Genomic DNA, 20,841 nt, shown 5'->3' on the forward strand with positions numbered 1-20,841 from the left:
TGGGGTAGCCTGCTGGTTAAATCCTTCGCTCTTCACGCCGAAAACCCGGATTCGATTCTCTAGATGGGTACAATGTGTGAAGCCAATTTCTATATTGCTGGAATATTGCTAAAATATATTGCTCGCATAGTGCTAGCCCACTGTGAGGGCATGTCGCAGATGTCTTTGATTAGGCCGTGGCCGAATATGGAACCAGTACCCTTCTGCTTCCTGAGCAGACTCTCTATCCTCTAAACCACAGGCTACCCAGAGAGGTCACCTAGTGCCGGTAACATCGAGACTCTGAACACTCTTGTCTGGGTGCATGTCGTACTTAGCTATCTCCGGTCAATGTCATGATTTATTCAGTAGAGAACATTCTCCATGCACAACGTTCAGGAAGCCATGTATGCTGGCAGTGTGAGACACGCCTTGGTTGTGGATGGTTCTTCGGTTGACTGGGCGACCACAGTTGGCGTCTTGCCAGACTGTATAAATCCACTAAGGACATGCGGCACCTGACGCAATTTTTCCGAGATAAAATAACCATCATAATCACATAACTCGCAAAGATGATGGTGATAATGATGATGATGATGACGACGACGACGATGATGATAGTGTCGATGATGATGATGATGATGATGATGATGATATATATTTTTAAAATTCCTTTCCATAATCAAAAGGGTTCTCGACCCAAAATGTAAATGCTTTATAATACATTCTACAATGAATACATGATGTAGTGTCAGATTTTCTAATACTTTTAACTGGATCGTAAACTTCCTTTGGCGTCATCAACCGTTTGCATTTAGGATTGAGAACATAAAAAGGTCCTAAAACGAAAATGAAAAACTTCCTGCTTGAAATTGTTGTTATGCCACTGTCGGCCATTGATTCCGCTAATATATACTAATGTATATCGACCAGAACGACAGCTTACATAACTAGAACATGCCACCCTAGGTCGTAACTGCAGCAATAGCCGTTCAGGAGAGTCGGTTTTCTGAGTACACTTGCACTCGGTGGCAAAATGACAGTCAAGAACATCTCGACGGTTCTGATTTATGGATTCTTCTTCATCAACTCAGCTTCCTCATCACGCCATTTGAACCCTGACGCGTTTTTCCAAGTTATTTTAAGCTTTGACTCTTATGTTCTAGAAACACTGGGAATTAGAACACGGACAACTCAGACTTGATCACCTAATGATCATCAAGTCACGAAGTCAAGTCTAATGATTGCGTTACTTATCTGGAAACCTCATTTCAGCACATTACCAGATCTTATTAGGCCTTTATTTGAAATACTAGTAGGTGAGTTTGAGCGGGATAAGGAACGTGTTCACACTGCGATCATTACCTGTGACAAAGCTCTGAAAGCTTAGTGTCTGGCTGTGACGTGTGTCGAAGCTCGGTTGGAGTCAAAGGACGGATTTGGTCTGCCTTCACGCGTGTTGGGATGGGGAAGGTAATTACCTGATGTTTATATCTAAAAGAAGCATTCCCTTTCTGAAATCACATTTACTTTAGTATATATCGAGTATCAGGGGCAATGTCGTTAATTGAGGATAAGTAAGTGAGTATGGTTTTACGCCGTTTTTAGCAATATTCCAGCTATATCACAGTGGGGACACCAGAAATGGGTACACATTGTACCCATCTGGGGAATCGAACACGGGTCTTCAGCGTGACGAGCAAACGCTTTAAGCACTAGGCCACCCCACGCCCATCACAATGAGGATGAAGTATAAGAGTTGTTCTTTCAGATACAAATGAGTGAGTGAGTGAGTGAGTTTAGTTTTACGCCGCACTCAGCAATATTCCAGCTATATGGCGGCGGTCTGTAAATAGATTCTGGACCAGACAATCCTATGATCAACAGCACGGGCATCGATCTACGCAATTGGGATTCGAAGACATGTGTCAACCAAGCCAGCGAGCCTGACCACCCGATCCCGTTAGTCACCTCTCACGACAAGTATGGGTTACTGAAGATCAATTCTAACCCGGATCTTCACGGGTAGTCGGATACAAAGGTTACATTTACTGGATTGTTCAAGTGACTAATGCAGCAGAAAGTCTTATAACACCAGCTTCATCAACCACCACGTCATTGGTTATATAGGAACTAAATTAACATGTCCATGCTTATTGGATCTAGTTGTCAGGCCTGTGCTAAATGAGAATCGATAGTGAAAATTAAACGAATACAAGTCTTGTATCCTCAGGAAAAACATGATGGTAACATACTAAAATGGCATCGTTTCGTAGACATACGTGAAATGTCAGTGCAATAAAACATCCAGTCTTGCCTATCCTCCGACACAGATGCCATATTGGGTTTCGGCTGTAAAATATATGAATGGACCACTCGCAATCGGTGACGGTAATAGGCTCCGTAAGTTCGGATTTTTTTCAAAAGGTACGCTGTTTTCTTGCATTATATTTTCAGGTCGAGAAACACCAAAAGTGCATACCATGTTGATTCATCAAACACGGAATGCAGTGTCCTAATTTCCTAGTTAGAGCCACCATTACATGTAGGTACATGTAGATAAAGCCCCTATCAACGAGAATATTGGACACAATAGGTGACATAAAAATATGCCAGATGTACAACGAACACTTGTCTATTTCACTGCTTTGTAACATATATCTAAAATCTGCTGTAATGTCATTACATTGTTTCCTGTAAACGTGAATATGTGACACATTATGTGACATACAGATATGCAGGTATACTACGAACACTTGTCTATTTCATGACTTAGTAATTTATTTCTAAAATCTGCTGTAATTATATTCCATTGTTTCCCATCAACGTGAATATTCAACACAATATGCGTCATACAGCTATGCCAAATGTACAGCGAACACTTGTCTATTTCATGGCTTTTGCATGACCTCAGCCATGCCCAACAACGAAGCAAATGTGATACATGTGGTCTCACCTCAGGCAAGTGAGTTTGTTCAAAATTGCCTCTCTTCACCCAGCAGAAAATGGGTACCCGGTGGACTCATGTGACTATAACCTTCTAGCGCCTAACAGGCAGCTTGGGTTATCCGGGGTAACACTGTGTTGTGCTATTGATTATTAGGGCCATGAGCATACCTTGTGTGGAATTTGGCGTTATATAAATGGACACATTACACATTTTTATATCTAAAACCTGCTGTAATTTCTGTAATTGTTTCCTAGCAACGTGTATATGGGATACACTATGTGTCATATAGATGTGCCAAATGTACAACGAACACTTGTCTATTTCATGGCTTTGTAATTTATTGCTAAAGTTAGAAACTGCGGTAATTGCATGACAATGTTTCTGTAAAAGTTCAGTTCATAACATTATGCTTTGAAAGTAAATGTTGGACAGGAATGCATTACAATCTAATGTCAGCAGTTGTGAAAGTTTGTATATTTTGAATGATTTTGGAGTCAAGTTTAATCTGAAATCTTCTTGAACAGTTACAGACGGATCTAGTATGGCATATAACTTTCTGGAATGTATGCAGACAATACAAATGGACAAGCTCATGTTTCGTTCATCTCTCTGCACTGCCTGTGACGCTTGTACAATCACTTTATTGTATATGATAGTTGTCCTTCCTTCTGAGTAATTTGTGTTGATTTATAAACCTAGTCGATTTTAAAAACAATATGTAACTTATAAAACGTATGTTATTTGTACGTTTCACACTACATTCTTTGGGTATAGATTTCTCGGTTACCGTATTATTTCAGTTTTGAAATTGACTCGTAAAATGCCATTCTCTGTTCGTTCCATTTGCATAAGATATGTTGAACGATACAGTGCCTTAGAGGACTGCTGTAACTAAATGGCTGTCTTACTTCATTATCGGATAGAGAAACCACATATTACAGACCCGGGGTCGAAGAAATCAATAATGGTGCCCCGTCTGGAAGTCTAGCAGCAGGGGCCTTCCACGTATTTTATATAAGGAACTACGGCATTGAAGACCATTCACTTAAAGAAATGTCGTCATGTTTCAAAAGTACAGTTGCCTTGTGAAATAAATGACAATGTGAAAAAGAATAATATCATGATAATTTTTTTATATTTCAGTCTGTGTTACGCAAATTCCCAATAAAGGAAATGGGTATTTTATGGCGGATGTTGTTTTCGTTTTATGCATTGCGTTGGCACCACGATTCCTTACATCTGCCGCCCTCGCATTGTCCCGTCACTCACACGTGTGGATGGGACATTGATTAGGAATGGTAATAAGGTTTCACGCCATAACTCACTTTTTAATGCATCTGGGGCTTCTTTGCTTCGGTCTTTGGCAACAAGATGGAGCCCTCTGAAAAACAAGAACATTTATCAAATATTGTTTATTAAAGTATTATGTTACGAAGCTGTAGAATGGTCCATTTTCCTGGCAGTTTAATGGGAACGCTAGAATTGATAAACACTCTGAAATAGACAACTGTTAATTTGTAAATTCAAATTGGCCAATCCGGTGAGTGCTGCAATAAATAACCGGCTTAACGATCAGTTAAATCAACAAATAGACCCTATAATAGAATTAAACAAAAATTAACCAGACATTCATGATTATTGATCAGGTTTAAAATGTTAACGTGACCTGGAACTAGTGTGACCTCATGCCTTTTTAATAGTTATTCAATTTCTGTTAATCTCATTTGATATTCCATCGATGCATATACGCATGGTAATATTAATGTAAGTGTGACATATAACCTAAGCATTATAAACCGTTTTGTGGTCTTTGTATCGATGGTGGTTTCCCAAGTTTCTGTGAAAGGAAACTTGTCTCAAACCATTTTTTTCTCACGGTCATGGTTGCAAATCTCACAAAGTCGTTATCATCATTTGAGGTTTCCAAATATTTAAATAACATTTGTGACGTCATTCCATTGTCTGCTCGCTCCATTACTTTTCAGGAATGGAGCGATGTGTACCAGCTTCAAATTAAAGACTTCATTTTGTCATTTTGACATATAACTTTGATAAAGAAATATTCCCAATACTTTGAGTGTAATTTAAGTAGGGTAATATCCTCGTAACTCTCCATTCCTTAAAATCAATGTGCCTCGACCCCTCCGGGGCCTCGGCTCCATTATTTTTAAGGAATGGAGAGTTACTCGGACATTACCCTCTACATAATGTCTGGTCGTCAAACAAATTTTGGTTCCAGTCGAATCTGTCACAGATATCAGGATACCGTTAAGTATCAGGATAGCCTGGTTTTGTAAGTTGCATCGCTAACCTGTCTGATAACAATTTTGGTTTTGGTTCAAAATTGATTCAAACAACAGACAGTGTTCCAGTCCGAGCCAGTTTTAGAGTCACGTGACATGTTCCCTTGATGGTCTGTCGATAACGCAATATTGGTAAAATCCATAAACATTCGGTTTATAGATGTGTGTAGAATATTTGATGTCCTACAGGCTTTGGATTTGGAAACACGTTATACCATGACGTCAGCAACATTTGGAGAACTACGTTTTCCTTCACCGCCTCAGACAGTAACATTAATACAACATATCTCTTTACCACAAACATACCCGTCATTTTCTGTTCCAGACAAGGTGGGATGAAATGGGGTTTAACGTCGTACTTGAGAATATTTCTCTTACACGAGACCCGTGAAGGTCCGGGTTAGAATATTGGCCTTCAGTAACCCATGCTTGTCGTAAGAGGCGACAAACGGGATGGGGTGGTCAGGCTCCCTGACTTGGTTGACACTTGTTATCGGTTCCCAATTGTGTAGATCGATGCTCATGTTGTTGATCAATGGATTGTCTGGTCCAGACGGGATTATATTCAGACCGCTGCCTATATACCTGGAATATTGCCGAGGACCCGAGTTCGATTCTCCACATGGGTACAATTCTGGTGTCCCCTGTCGTGATATTGCTGGAATATTGCTAAAAGCTGACTCGCATGGTGCTAGCCCGCTGTGAGGACAGTTGTATTTTAGTTATGCCGTGGCCGAATATGGAACCAGTACTCTTCTGCTTTCTGAGCAGACTCTCTATCCTCTAAACCACAGGCTGCCCAGAGAGGTCACCTAGTGCCGGTGAACATTGAGACTCTGAACACTCTTGTCTGGGTGCATGTCGTACTTAGCTATCTCCGGTGATTTATTCAGTAGAGAACATTCTCCATGCACAACGTTCAGGAAGCCATGTATGCTGGCAGCGGTGGGGTAGCCTAGTGGTTACAACGTTCGCTCGTCTCGCCGATGACCCGAGTTCGATTCTCCACATGGGTACAATGTGTGAAGCCCATTTCTGGTGTCCACCGCCGGCATATTGCTGGAATATTGCTGAAAGCGGCGTAAAACTAAACTCACTCACTTCAGACAACAATAATGGTCACTCTACATTCAGAATCATTCACTCACCTACATATAGCTGCAGCTAGTGGTATATACCAGGTCACGTCCCAGACAGTGAGGATGCAACCTCTTAGCATCCAACATGTCACGCTACATCCAGACCAACAAAACAATACCCTGCGCACTTCCAGACGACAATAATGGATACTCCGGTACATCCAGAATCAGGTCTGAGGACACTCTCGTTATTACGTTCCTTATATCCAAAGATTATCATATACAGCTACCTTCAGACAACTATAATTCTACACCATAGCAATTCCACACAAAGCTCATGTACCATGCTACCTTGAAGTCAGGACAGCTTATTACCATGCTTGCCTCAGACATCAATGATTATATACCATTCTACCTTCCAGACAGGAACATCCGGTGTTATCGCTGATTTGCAGGAATCTATTTATAGACCTTTCATCACTATTTTGCCTTTCACGCCCTTTGCAATATATCTAGACAGATTTTCGGTACGGATGTTTTTGCCTTTCACGTTCAAATGTTTTGCCCTATATTCAGTTTTATCCACATGTTAACATTTTTCCAGACACTACAATTTTCATGTCATGTTGCTGACAGACATCACGAATTACACACCATGCTACCAACAGCCAGCAAGCTGAATGTTGGTACACCGCCTCCAAGACAGCAAAACATATGTCATGTTGCCAACATAAAAAACACAACTTATTGATCATGCTTCCTCCTAGAAGGTAATAGTATGTGGTACCCTTCCAGCAGAAACTAGAATTGGTCTTCAGCAACCCATGCTTGGCGTAAGCGGCAACTAACGGGATTCGGTGATCAGGCTCGCTGAATTGGTTCACACATTTCACTGATGCTCATGATATTAATCACTGGATTATTTGGTCCAGGGTTCATTATGCACAGGCCGCCAGCATTAGAATATTGCTGAATGCACTGTTAAACAACTAAAATAAAGAGAGTTAATGCCTTGATAGCCACAGGCAACACTAGTTACGTCAGAGTCTTGACAGAAGCACAGATAACGTGTCATACATAATATAAGACCTATCCACTTCCAAAATAGTTCAGGGCGGTGGGGTAGCCTAGTGGTTAAAGCGTTCGCTCGTCACGCCAAAGACCCGGGTACATGGGTACAATGTGTGAAGGCCATTTCTGGTGTCCCCCGCCGTGATATTGCTGGAATAAAAGCGGCGTAAAACTAAACTCACTCACTCCAAAATAGTTATGACAGTAGTATGGGCAAACACAATCTGCGTGTATTAACAAAAACTCGTCACATGTATAAATGTTCTTCACCTCTTCCTTCAAATGTTTTGACACCAGAACCGAAGCCTCGACTATTAAAAATTAAGGCTACAAAATCCTTTTCACATCCATAAAAGCATCACTGCTAAAAGAATCGATTGCACACTTCCAATAATATTATGATCATAAGCATGTTTGTTTAACGCCTTACAAACGAATATGAGTGAGTGAGTTGGGTTTTACGCCGCTTTTAGTAATATTCCAGAAATATCAGGGCGGGGGACACCAGAAATGGGCTTGACACATTGTACCCATGCGAGGATTCGAACCCGGGCCTTCGGCGTGACGAGCGAACGCTTTAACCACTAGGCTACCCCACCGCCTCTCAAACGAATATGATGTATGACGTGTACATTGTGGCTAATACCGACAGGCGGATTCTTGACGAATCACAGACACTTTCAAATAGGCTCCGAAAACTATTCGGAAAAGCATTGATGTCATATTCACAAGACAAAATTTGATACACAGTGTACTTTGTCTCCGCCGTGACCATACTTTAACACGCATAAGTCAGTCCCGACAGTGTGTCTGAACACTGCTAACTGTCAACTCTCGGTCTAATTGTGAAAGTGGTTTCAGAGATGACAAAAATAGGCATACACGAATAATCTTAGGAAATAGGATGACGCCCTGAACTAGATTAATCCAATATTGATACCATTTCACGCAAATGTATCAATATGAGGTCGTTCAAGTGGTTTAAATACCCGTATTTACGTACATTCCACCAAACGACATTAGAGCAATTTCCAGAATTAAAACCATAAAAAGATAACGTGACACACTGACGAGAACATCACACAGGAAGTATTATAGTATAGTTAATTCAATCAATATCGTCATTGTACGTCATCGATATAATATATGTAATATGTTCTGCATATTACATTAGCTGGCCAAGAAAGGAAGAAATCCTTGCAGTGATTTCAGTCATTCCCCTTTGATTATGACGTCAAACTTTGATGTCACAGTGACATTTACCAAATGTCTATGATATGATACGTTGCCAAACAATATCGGAGCACATAGGTGAACAATTATTTTCTAAATGAATCGTCTGTTTACATAACATAACTTGTTTTCAACTTAGCACAAATGATCAGCAAGACTGAGTGAGTATGGTTTTACGCCGCGTTTTTCCAGGAATATCACGGCGGGGGGCACCTGAGATGGGCTTCACACATGTGGGGAATCGAACCCGGGTCTTCTGCATGACGAGCGGACACTTTAACCATTAGGCTACCCACAACAAGAACATACACACAAACTCCTTATCAATAAATATAAGACCGACCTACCTGACGGAGTATACAAACTAGTCGCCCGTGTTCTACAAGACTTGACTAGGCAAAAGTATATACTGCTTATTTTACTGACAACTACGCCCACTATACATTCATTACACACACTCACTCTCCAACTTTATTATATTCTGTCACGATAATGTTACGTGGGGGCGTAATTTAGTCTTTCCAATCATGGTTTATAAATCGTAATATAGTTCTGGCAGTTAGAGCGATTCGGCAGGCCGTAAAAGAGATCAGCAATATCGGGTGACTATCTGAAGCGACGGGCTTGCAAATTTGTCTGGGACAAATCGTGGCATGAAATTAGAGGTTAATCGACATGACCTACATGTACATTGTGAATCGTAGAGCATACTAGTCGATTGTAAATATATGCAGGCAGTTTGACAATGAAACTGTTGAAGTATATCGGAAATACATGGATAATTAACAGGTAACCAGGCACAGCGCCCAGGTAATGAAGAAATATGTCCTTTAACATAATGGTGTGTCTTATCATGTGTTTCTTAATATGTAAATGTCTGACTTCCAGAACAGACACAGAAACATAGAAAAGAGTGCCGTGGTGTATGTTTGGTTTGGTTGTTGTTTAACGCCGTACTCAGCAATATTCCAGCTATATGTAGCTGTCTGTAAATACTCCAGTCCAGACCAGACAATCCTGTGATCAACAGCATGAACATTGTTGGATACGCAATTGGGATACGATGACATGTGTCAACCAAGTCAGCGAACCTGACCACCGAATCCTGTTTTTCGTCTCTTACGACAAGCATGGGTTACTGAAGATCAATTCTAATCCGGATCTTCACGGGTCGTGGTATACGTACAATTCGATTAGACATATTTACTTTAATATGACGTGACTACAGCATAATCAGCACCAGAAACCAACGCTATATTATTTCTATTTTTATTTTCGTATCTCAACATACTAAGACGACATCAGATCCTTTAGCAACAAAGCTACATAGATTTACTGTTGCTAAAATAACACATTTAATTTATGCTCTTATGCTGACAGGAGATAGCTTTTGAATTTTTTTAGGATTTAATAACGCGAGGCGTTTTCATTGTCGAGTGTTGAGTCAGGTGGCGTTATTTATGTGTTATTTAACGTTTGACGTAAATCTCATTTTTTCCAAGTTGGACACGAAGTTCCAGCGTCACGTGACATTGCTGAAGTTTTAACAGCACCGTTAGGCACCATGAACTAAATACACACACAAAAAACAGTGAGTACTCATACCCAAGGAAGCATAAACCTATGTACACGCAGGGCGCCTTGTGGAACTTGGATGATAACATTTTGAACAAAACATCATCGAATTTGAATAACGATTTCGTATTTTATTAAAAATCTTATCAGGCTTTTGCCGGTAGCCATCTGCGCTTGAACGAAAAAAAGGTCCGAACCCAGCGTGAGTTACTTATGATGGATCAGGCAAAAACGTAACATACAAGGGTTGTCAACATGAAACTCGACTTCCATTACAACGCGCTAAATCACACGTTGGAATCCAATGCCGATATTCGGAAGGCTACAAAATACTTAGCGTCGCAGAAGTTCACATTCTGACGTAAATTGGCTCAAAGGAAAATAGCACGTGAATGCATCTCCTGGAACAAACCTGTTCAATGACTTAAGTGATAGTTCGCAGGAACTGCTGCAGTAAATGAATAGTGAATTATTTATCCTGGGGAATGACACAGTGAAAGAAAAGTTTAAAAATCACTTGATCTCTTTGATTAGAATGCGTCTTCTCTAAACTGCGACGTATTTTGTGTTTCTTCAACCAGAATGATGAACACTTTTTGCACTTGGGAACATCAATCTGAGGAAACCGTCTTTGTACGAGGCTTATTCTGGCATATTTATCTTGACACGAGTACTAGAGTGGAAGATTCGTTCCCATTTATTTATCTTGATACAAGAAGTACAGTATGGGACTCGTTCTCACTCTTACATATTCATGTTCATACAAGGCATAGAGCATACTATTCATGCTCATATAATTACCTTGATACAAAGAGCAGAGTGTAACCACATTTTCATATGATGTCACTGTTACAAAAAGCAAAGTATAGAAGTTCAACACATTTTCATATAATTTCCCTAGTACAAAGAGCAGTGTAAGGAACACATTCTGACATGATGTCCTTGTAACAAAGAGAAGAGTATGGAACACATTCTCATATGATGTCCTTGTAACAAAGAGAAGAGTATGGAACACATTCTAACATGATGTCCTTGTAACAAAGAGAAGAGTATGGAACACATTCTAACATGATGTCCTTGTTACAAAGAGAAGAGTATGGAACACATTCTCACATGTCCCTGTTACAAACAGAAAAGTATGGAACTCATTCTCACATGATGTCCTTGTTACAAAAGAGCAGTATGGAACACATTCTCACATGATGTCCCTGATACAAAGAGTAGAGTATAGAACACATTCTCACATGATGTCCTTGTTACAAAGAGTTAAGTATGGAACACTTTCTAACATCATGTCCTTGTTACAAATAGAAGAGTATGGAACACATTCTCATATGTCCCTGTTACAAAGAGTAGAGTAAAGAACACATTCTAACATGATGTCCTTGTTACAAAGAGTAGAGTATGGAACACATTCTCATATGATGTCCTTGTTACAAAGAGAAGAGTATGGAACACATTCTCACATGATGTCCTTGTTACAAAGAGCAGAGTATGGAACACATTCTCATATGATGTCCTTGTTACAAAGAACAGAGTATGGAACACATTCTCATATGATGTCCTTGTTACAAAGAGAAGAGTATGGAACTCATTCTCACATGATGTCCTTGTTACAAAGAGAAGAGTATGGAACACATTCTAACATGATGTCCTTGTTACAAAGAGTAGAGTATGGAACACATTCTCACATGATGTCCTTGTTACAAAGAGAAGAGTATGGAACACATTCTCACATGATGTCCTTGTTACAAAGAGCAGAGTATGGAACACATTCTAACATGATGTCCTTGTTACAAAGAGAAGAGTATGGAACACATTCTAACATGATGTCCTTGTTACAAAGAGTAGAGTATGGAACACATTCTCATATGATGTCCTTGTTACAAAGAGAAGAGTATGGAACACAAACATGATGTCCAGAGCAGAGTATGGAACACATTCTAACATGATGTCCTTGTTACAAAGAGCAGAGTATGGAACACATTCTCATATGATGTCCTTGTTACAAAGAGAGAGTATGGAACACATTCTAATATGATGTCCTTGTTACAAAGAGAAGGAGTATGGAACACATTCTCATATGATGTCCTTGTTACAAAGAGCAGAGTATGGAACACATTCTCACATGATGTCCTTGTTACAAAGAGCAGAGTATGGAACACATTCTAACATGATGTCCTTGTTACAAAGAGTAGAGTATGGAACACATTCTAACATGATGTCCTTGTTACAAAGAGAAGAGTATGGAACACATACACATTCTCACATGATAGAGTATGGAACACTTTCTCACATGATGTCCTTGTTACAAAGAGCAGAGTATAGAACACATTCTAACATGATGTCCTTGTTACAAAGAGAAGAGTATGGAACACTTTCTAACATGATGTCCTTGTTACAAAGAGCAGTATATAGAACACATTCTAACATGATGTCCTTGTTACAAAGAGTAGAGTATGGAACACATTCTCACATAATGTCCCTGATACGAAAGAAGAGCACAGAACTCAATCGCAGATAGTGTTCTTGGTTAAAGGAATAGAGAGAGTTTTCATTCTCACAAATATAGTTTGATACATGGAATAGCGCATAGAACTCACCGTTACAAATTCATCTTGTTACAAGACGTACAGCAGAGACCACACTGTTACATATATATATTTTTACAAGATGTGGACAACAGAACTCACTGTGACATATTTATCTTGCTACAAGTAGAGTAGAAGACTTATTCTCACATAGTTATCTTGACACGAAAATAGAGCACACAAAAAGGTCAAGGAGAGAACTCATTCTCACATTATCTCGATACAAAGGGAAGGGCACAGAACTCATTCTCACATATCTCGATACAAAGGGAAGGGCTCAGAGCTCATTGTCACATAATTATCTTGCTGCAAGGGGAATTATCAGTAATTATCCCGAGAATGGTCGTTGGCAGAATTGGAATTTCTGGAGGTTGACACTGATGCAAGTTAGCAAAATGTAAAAAAGAATCTCCAAACTATTTTAACTCGTATGTAGTTAAATTTCTCAACATGTTCGAATGGCTCTGTTTTTAAACGCTTAGTCACTAAAAGGACAAGGTATGCTATGAACCCTTTTGGTCCACGAAGCTCTTTACTCATCAGTATTAAGGCTGTCAAATGTCTTCGCACAAATGATGCATTAGACTCAGCTCTTATCACCTAGAGCACGTTTGTGACAGCAAACATATAGGTTTGGCTCCATGTCAAGAAGATTTAAGATGTTTTCAGAAAGTGATTCTAATATTTTAACATGGACAGGTCTTTTCTTGGATGTAAATATACTACTCACACTTTGATAAGGATCACAAAAAATCACAACTTTACTTAAACGTAGATTTATAATTTGAAATTGTATCCGTTTAAAACTGGATAAATAATGATATGGTAACCCCTCTTTAGGCAAACAGCCACTTTAATCTAACCTTATGCACTTGATACATGAGTAACCATAAAAATGGATTTCATGGCACAAATCAACCATCATGGAACAACTCACAACGGTTCACAACACATGTCAATAGCAGGTATGGGATCAACAAGATGCAGTGACATACTGGAAAACTTGGATCCATGCTTCCAATAAGCTTAGATATTTAAACCAAATTAGACCTCACATCATAGTTTTCTGTTGAATCCATGATTTGATCCTTAGCAAAGTGTGAATAGTATATAGAAAAGGTACAAATGTATTGTTAAAACGTCTTTGGTTCAACTTGTTTAAACTTAAATTTTCGAAACGAAACGTGACTATTTCCTCTTGTTGTAACCGTACTTTAGCATTTGTTCATGTCAAAATTCGAACTCTTTTACAGTTGAGAAAGGACAATAACGATTAGTTGTCATCCATTTGTCTTGTGTGATAATGTCAAAGCTTTCTGTACCTATAACATTTGAAATCTCCAGTGGGTTAAATAGAGCCAAATCCTACCTAAGTAATTGTCAAAGACGTAATGGTCAGCATTTAGATGGAATAAATATCCTTACTGTGTGTCAATGTAATCATTCTAAATGCTGAATATATCACTCCCAATAGATTACATGTACTTTTTCCGTAATATTTGTATATCAAGAATTCTTGGCCAAAAGTATCAGTTTTGCTCTGCCTTCTATCGCGTATTTGTTACAAATGATATTAGACAAGCGGGAATATTTCCATACATCTGAATATAAATTGGTGTTTTTCATATAGGCGCCACCATCTATCAGGCTGTTATATTTATATGTTTATATGTGGCAATGTCAATTTTCATAATCACAAGCGTAACAAATAAACGTAGATTGGTTTGAGCACATATTTATCTGTTATTATGCTGTACATATTTATCTGTTATTATGTTGTACATATTTATCTGTTATTATGTTGTACATATTTATCTGATATTATGTTGTACATATTTATCTGGTCTTATGTTGTACATATTTATCTGGTATTATGTTGTACATATTTATCTGGTATTATGTTGTACTTGGCCAATTGTAATGACATAGACAATAACAATACGTTAAATTACAAACGAAACTGCATTTAGCTACAGTAGCCAGTCATGAAACAACGAGCACATCTTGTACTTTCTATACTGAGATACCCATGAAGATCCGGCTTAGAATTGATATTCAGTAACCCATGCTTGTCGTAAGAAGCGACTAACGGGATCGGGTGGTCAGGCTTGCTGACTTGGTTGACACGTTATCGTATCTCAACTGCGTAGTTCGATGCTCATGGTGTTGATCACTGGATTTTATGGTCCAGAATCGATTATATGCCGCCGCCATATAGCTGGAATATTGCTCAGTGAGGTGTAAACCTAAACTTACTCACTCACTATACTGAGATAGTGAGACATTCGGACAATGCACAATTGGGATTCTAGTTATTCATTGTTCATGTAAATACCGAGATTATTATTCATTGATCTTGAATCGAACAACGCATTTAGTGGCCTTTATATGAAATGTTAATAACTTATTTCTGTTTTCCCGAGACTTTCTTTATGAGCACAACGAAGAAATGAAACTTTATGAATAATATAGTCCATATACTTCTCTACTTCCCCGAAGGGCAAGTTCTTATTCTTTCACTCGCCGATTTATCAGATAATTTGAATACCAATTCGTAAAAATATTAAAGTCTTCACTTTTGAAAGATTTTATAATGAAACTAGTTCGTTAAATTCAGGAAAACACTAATCTGCATTTCAACATGACACTAACAAAAAGGTTCGTTTTGGGAAACGAGTTCATTATGTCAGTTTGGTTTTATGGCAGGCAGAGGTAGAGGGTGGTGGGTGGCGTTCTTGCAGTTAGTAGACGGCGGTTGGGGTTTGGAGCTGCAGCAGTAAGTAGAGGATGGTGGATGATGCTACAGCAGCAGACTTTGCTTAGGTTGCTGCTCCAGCAATAAGCAGAGGGTTGTTTGAGTTAGTGCTCCAACAGCAAGGAGAAGATGGTTGGGTGGGTGCTCTGGCGGTAAGAAGAAGACGGTTGGGTGGGTGCTCTGGCGGTAAGGAGAAGACGGTTGTGTGGGTGCTCTGGCGGTAAGGAGAAGGTGGTTGGGTGTGCTCTGGCGGTAAGGAGAAGGTGGTTGGGTGGGTGCTCTTACGGTAAGGAGAAAGTGGTTGGGTGGGTGCTCTGGCGGAAAGGAGAAAGTGGTTGGGTGGGTGCTCTGGCGGTAAGCAGAAAGTGGTTGGGTGGGTGCTCTGGCGGTAAGGAGAAAGTGGTTGGGTGGGTGCTCTGGCGGTAAGGAGAAGGGTGGTTGGGTGGGTGCTCTGGCGGTAAGGAAAAAGGTGGTTGGGCGGGTGCTCTGATGGTAAGGAGAAGGGGGTTGGGTGGGTGCTCTAGCAGTAAGGAGAAGGTGGTTGGGTGTTTGCTCCAGCGGTAAGAGTATTTCAATCGAGTGAGCGAATTTAGTTTTACGCTGCCTTTAGCAATATTCCAGCAATATCACGGCGGGGGACACCAGAAATAGGCTTCACATATTGTACCCATGTGGGGACTCGAACCCGGACTCCGGCGTGACGAGCGAACGCTTTAACCACCAGACTACCCCACCGTCCCTGTATGAACATGAATATGTAAGAGTGATGCAGGTGTACATGGCACTTGTATGATTATATGATCTCGTAAACAGCGTCTAACCTCCTCAATACACTCTGGATCAAGCATCTAGATTGACCGCTATTTGTAAAAAAAACCTAACAAATTGACGATGCTGAGTTTATATACTTACATAAGTGCACATAATTATTGTTTTAGGTAAAATGTGTGATTGGTAGGTGCTACTGATATTCAGTGATGCATTCAGCTATTTTCCCCTTCACAACAAAACACATCACCCTTTCCCGAGGATAGTCAAGACTAGGTACTCTTTTGCACTGACGGTTTATACGCTTAGGTTACACATCTATGCATGTTAATAACTAAACTATTAATATATTTCATGAAACGGTTTAGTTTTAAAAATGCGGTAGTGTTTTTGCAATAAGATTTCGTATGCGTATGCCTTTTCCCAAAAGGCGGCTTCAACTGAAAATGCTTGTGACAGCCAGTGCGCCGAAATTGCAAAAGTTCTCAATCATAAAATCAATGCTATAAAGCATCCCTTGGCATAAAAAGTAAGTTGAAACCTAATGATTCATGTATTTTTTAACCTGCCTATGAATATAGAAGTGACTAAAGAAGACAGGGTACTAATGAAGACATTCATGACTTAGGAAGGTTGCACGACGATAATCATTGCTTCCTTCTGGTGTAGTACCACGTTACACACCCTCCGACCTATTGCCAATCAGGGCCCAGTCGATGAAACAAGGAGGAAATTCCTCAGTCAACCAACTTTCAATTTGAGAGAGAACCTGAAGTAAAAGGTGGCGTCAAAATATTGATCTGGTCCATGCGCTTTCTATCTGGTTTGTGACCTACACCGCAAACTGCTGAACTCTTTTGATGAAATATTCATTGGAAACAGTTTGCCAGCCTTAGCCGTCAGCGACGTAAGTTGTTGATAGGAGTTTACTAAGGCGTGAGATGTTGGAAATTTTCTTTGCCATTGGGTAATAAAATTTTCCTTGTGTATTAGCATTCAAAGCAATCTGTTAAATATGTGTGTGTTTTCTTAAATTAAAGAAAAATGCAAGTATAATAGTTTGGAAATGAAAAATTAGCATTGACATTTTGTCTTTAATAACGCCAAAGGATCGACGTTGGCCCTTGGGGAGAGATATATAATCTAGTATTCAGACAGTAATCTCCATGTGTAAATATAAGGGCGATAAAGCCTTATCCTGGACACCATATTTGCATTTTAAGATAGGTATATAATCAACAAGGGCTTTGCATTGATGTGCTTTGAATAATAAAGAATGCCTATGTCCTGACATACCAACGCTACCGGTGCCAAAAATTGGCTAATTGCAAAACTCATCACCTCGGGCGGTAATATCTTGGGAAAATGGATCCATATTGATCAGATTTCAACGTCCATATTTTCAAATAGCCTACTTGGGGGACGTCATCACTACTTTCGGTTTCATATCAACCTCATCTGCTGATACCATCACAAGAGTCCCACCCAATCTCTGTAGAAGCTCGCCCAGCCACGGAAATCATCTATCAGACTGAAAGAGTTAGTTTGCACGGGGAATTGGACATCCAGCTATCAGGAAACCCAGAAAGGAATAACGGGAATTAAAAGGTGTTTAATGACATCTGCAAAATGAATAACTCGAACTCCAAGTAGTGCATGAAAATAGGAGATAGCGCTCAATATAACCGTCTGAAGATGGCCGGCGGATGGAGGACTCGGCAAGAACTGGCAGCATCACTGATGGTTATAGAGGAAATAATTCGAAATGGGAAGGTAGTCTGTCTCGAGATATCATTGGAAATATTGCAGTCTCTGATTCTTATAATATGCGTGTAGTAGGATCGATTCATCTGAAAGTCAAACAGTGTTCCGAAAATATCTGAAAGTGCTATTGATGCAGTCTGAATAGATGACTCAAGAACACATACAGTGTGTTTATAGAGCAACATGAAGCAGTTCAATGTCTTCAACGGTTGTACAGCAATATGATGAGTTCAATAATGCAAGTCTTTTGGTCTACAAGAGCTCTTCGTCAACCGCCGTGAAAGCCAGGGTTGGGACTGGTCTCATGCTTGTCATAAGACATGCTCACGGGGAGGGCTGGTCCTTGGTTTGGTTGATGCAGTGTTATATTTCAAGTGCGCAGATCGGTGCTCATAAGGGCAGTGTGTGGCTTGTCTGTCCAGACTCGATACTTTGAAAACCACCGTCAAAATGCTGGATTATTGTTGAGGATGAAAAACTGATTTCTGTATTCAAGGAGGTCGCGATTCGAAGGAATAATCTCTTATACCGAACCCATTTCCAAGCAATGTATCCTTAAGGCGGTTCCCTAGTTGTGAGACTATTGGAACTATCGTGATGTAAATTAACGTCAGAGAGTGTGTGCATGCGTGCCTCTGTGTGTGTGCCTCTGCGTGTGTGTGTGTGTGTGTGTGTGTGTGTGTGTTTTGGGCGGAGTAATGACCGTTTCTTAAGTCAATATTTTTTAAGGGGGTGGAGGGAGAGAGCCGACCGAACAGTTCCCTCGTTATTTTCATTACATTTTTATCAAGTCGATCAACTAGATATTTTAATGATAATATTACCTGAGGAATATTACAGTTCGCAGTGCATGATGCTTTCACTGACTGACTGACTGAGTTTGGTTTTACGCCGCTTTTAGCAATATTCCAGCAACATCACGGCGGGGGACACCAGAAATGGGCTTCACACATTGTGCCCATGTGGGGATTCGAACCCGGGTCTTCGGCGTGAGCATGATGCTTACACTCGTGGTATGGTAACCAAACCCTACTCTCTCAATCCTCCGGACCCGTGAGGATCCGGGTTAGAATTGGTCTCCAGCAACCCATGCTTGTCGTAAAAGACGAGTAGCGGGATCGGGTGGTCAGGCTCGCTGACTTGGTTGACTTGTCATCGTATCCCAATTGTGTAGATGAATGCTCATGTTGTTGATCACTGGATTGTCTGGTCCAGACTCGATTATTTACAGACCGCCGCCATATAGCTGGAATATTGCTGAGTGTGGCATTAAACAACAAGCAGCCAACACAATCCTCCGTGCAAATTTGAGGTGGTCATTGTCTTGATACAAAATCGATGTACACCCCCATCCCTCTCCCTTCCACAGTAAACACTATGCAAATGTCAGAGCACCCCAGGTTGAACTATGTCACGCTCACTGTATCCCATTACTTCCAGAACGCCGGAGACATGGATACCGCCGAGCCAAATAGAGCAGACCAAATGTTCCTTTGCATACACACAATAGCTCTCAAGTCTCCAGTGATATAACAGATGCCCTTCCTGCTAGAATGCAAAGGAATTCTATACAGTAAATGTAGGTCTGGTGAATAATGCATGATGGGAACAGGGCTCCAGCACTCTTGGGACACAGCTGCACGTTGGAAAGAACACTCTGTTATAAACAATACATCACAAAACAATACCCGAGTTGCGGTTTCATCTAACAACAATTTGTTGTTTGGAATCAACACAAACTGTTGTTGTCAGCGTGCAATGTATGCTTTCAATGCGCATCATTACTTATACAAGATCTACGTCTCATCTCAAAGCGAAGTCAATAACGATATTATAATCACAAAGTTAATGAAGTATAATACACTTAAGAGGACTGAGAAGCAGGAGTGACTGTCAGAGGACCAACTATCGACTCGTGTTAATGATGTATGAATCGGAATCGCTTCGTGTTTTTGTATAAGGAGATTTTAAGAGTAGGCTAAGATGATTACATTTGGTTACAAACGGTCCATGACAGTTAACCAATATACATCAATGAGCTGAGAGACGTAGGTAATATTATCATCTTGAAGAACTTCTTGTCAAAAACGTACACGACTTCCAGTAACAAACATAATACTAAAATATCAAGAGAATAACTAATACATTGGTAATTATATGACACAATAATATGGATCTCAACTTCTTCATTGTATACACAAAGTTTCAGTGGTTTTCCTTGCCCTTTCACCTGACGAAGGGGCAAAGAAAAGCTCTGAAAAGCTGTGTATACAATAAAGAAGAAAATGTTTTCTCTTCATCTTTCAAATGGTGGGGACGTACAAGCATAGTGAAATTCATCACCTATGTCTCACAATTAACAAATTTGGCGTTTTCTTCCAGAAGCAAATGACATCCATAATATTTTGTCTTATTCCTGAATACCAACTTCTATATGCCTCTCAAGAACCTACATTGGTAATGTTCTAAAACCAATTACTGGCACACACATGGTGTGTTGGATACTAATTGTAAAATACAAAGTAGTCTTTACTTCCATAGATCAACCAAGATACGTTCCTTGTTACATATAAAACACTGAAGCTTTGCAGAAAGGAGTTTCAAAGTCTACATCGAAATCTGCTCAGCAGATCCAGACAATTTACATTTCATACTGTTCCTTGAAATGGCGACATTAACGTTTAGAACAGCAAAGGGACATATATATAATTCATGAATAGCAAATATCAATAATTTATTATACGTTTACAAATATATTGCAAATGATATGTCA

At 39.8% G+C, this 20,841-nt stretch overlaps 1 protein-coding gene across 6 annotated transcripts in view; it reads right to left on the reverse strand.

The window, feature by feature from the left end:
* Positions 1–20,841, reverse strand: part of LOC124291501 (tripartite motif-containing protein 2-like) — an 87,255-nt gene that overhangs the window by 39,655 nt on the left and 26,759 nt on the right. For all 6 annotated transcript variants that reach the window (XM_046728531.1, XM_046728517.1, XM_046728499.1 and 3 more), the window contains one exon: positions 4,255–4,310. The gene's annotated coding sequence lies outside the window, so the exon portion shown is untranslated. The remainder of the gene's footprint in view (positions 1–4,254; positions 4,311–20,841) is intronic.

Source organism: Haliotis rubra, unplaced genomic scaffold, assembly GCF_003918875.1.
Source record: "Haliotis rubra isolate DU_JTF1 unplaced genomic scaffold, ASM391887v1 Scf113, whole genome shotgun sequence".
NCBI classification, from domain to species: Eukaryota; Metazoa; Mollusca; class Gastropoda; order Lepetellida; family Haliotidae; genus Haliotis; species Haliotis rubra.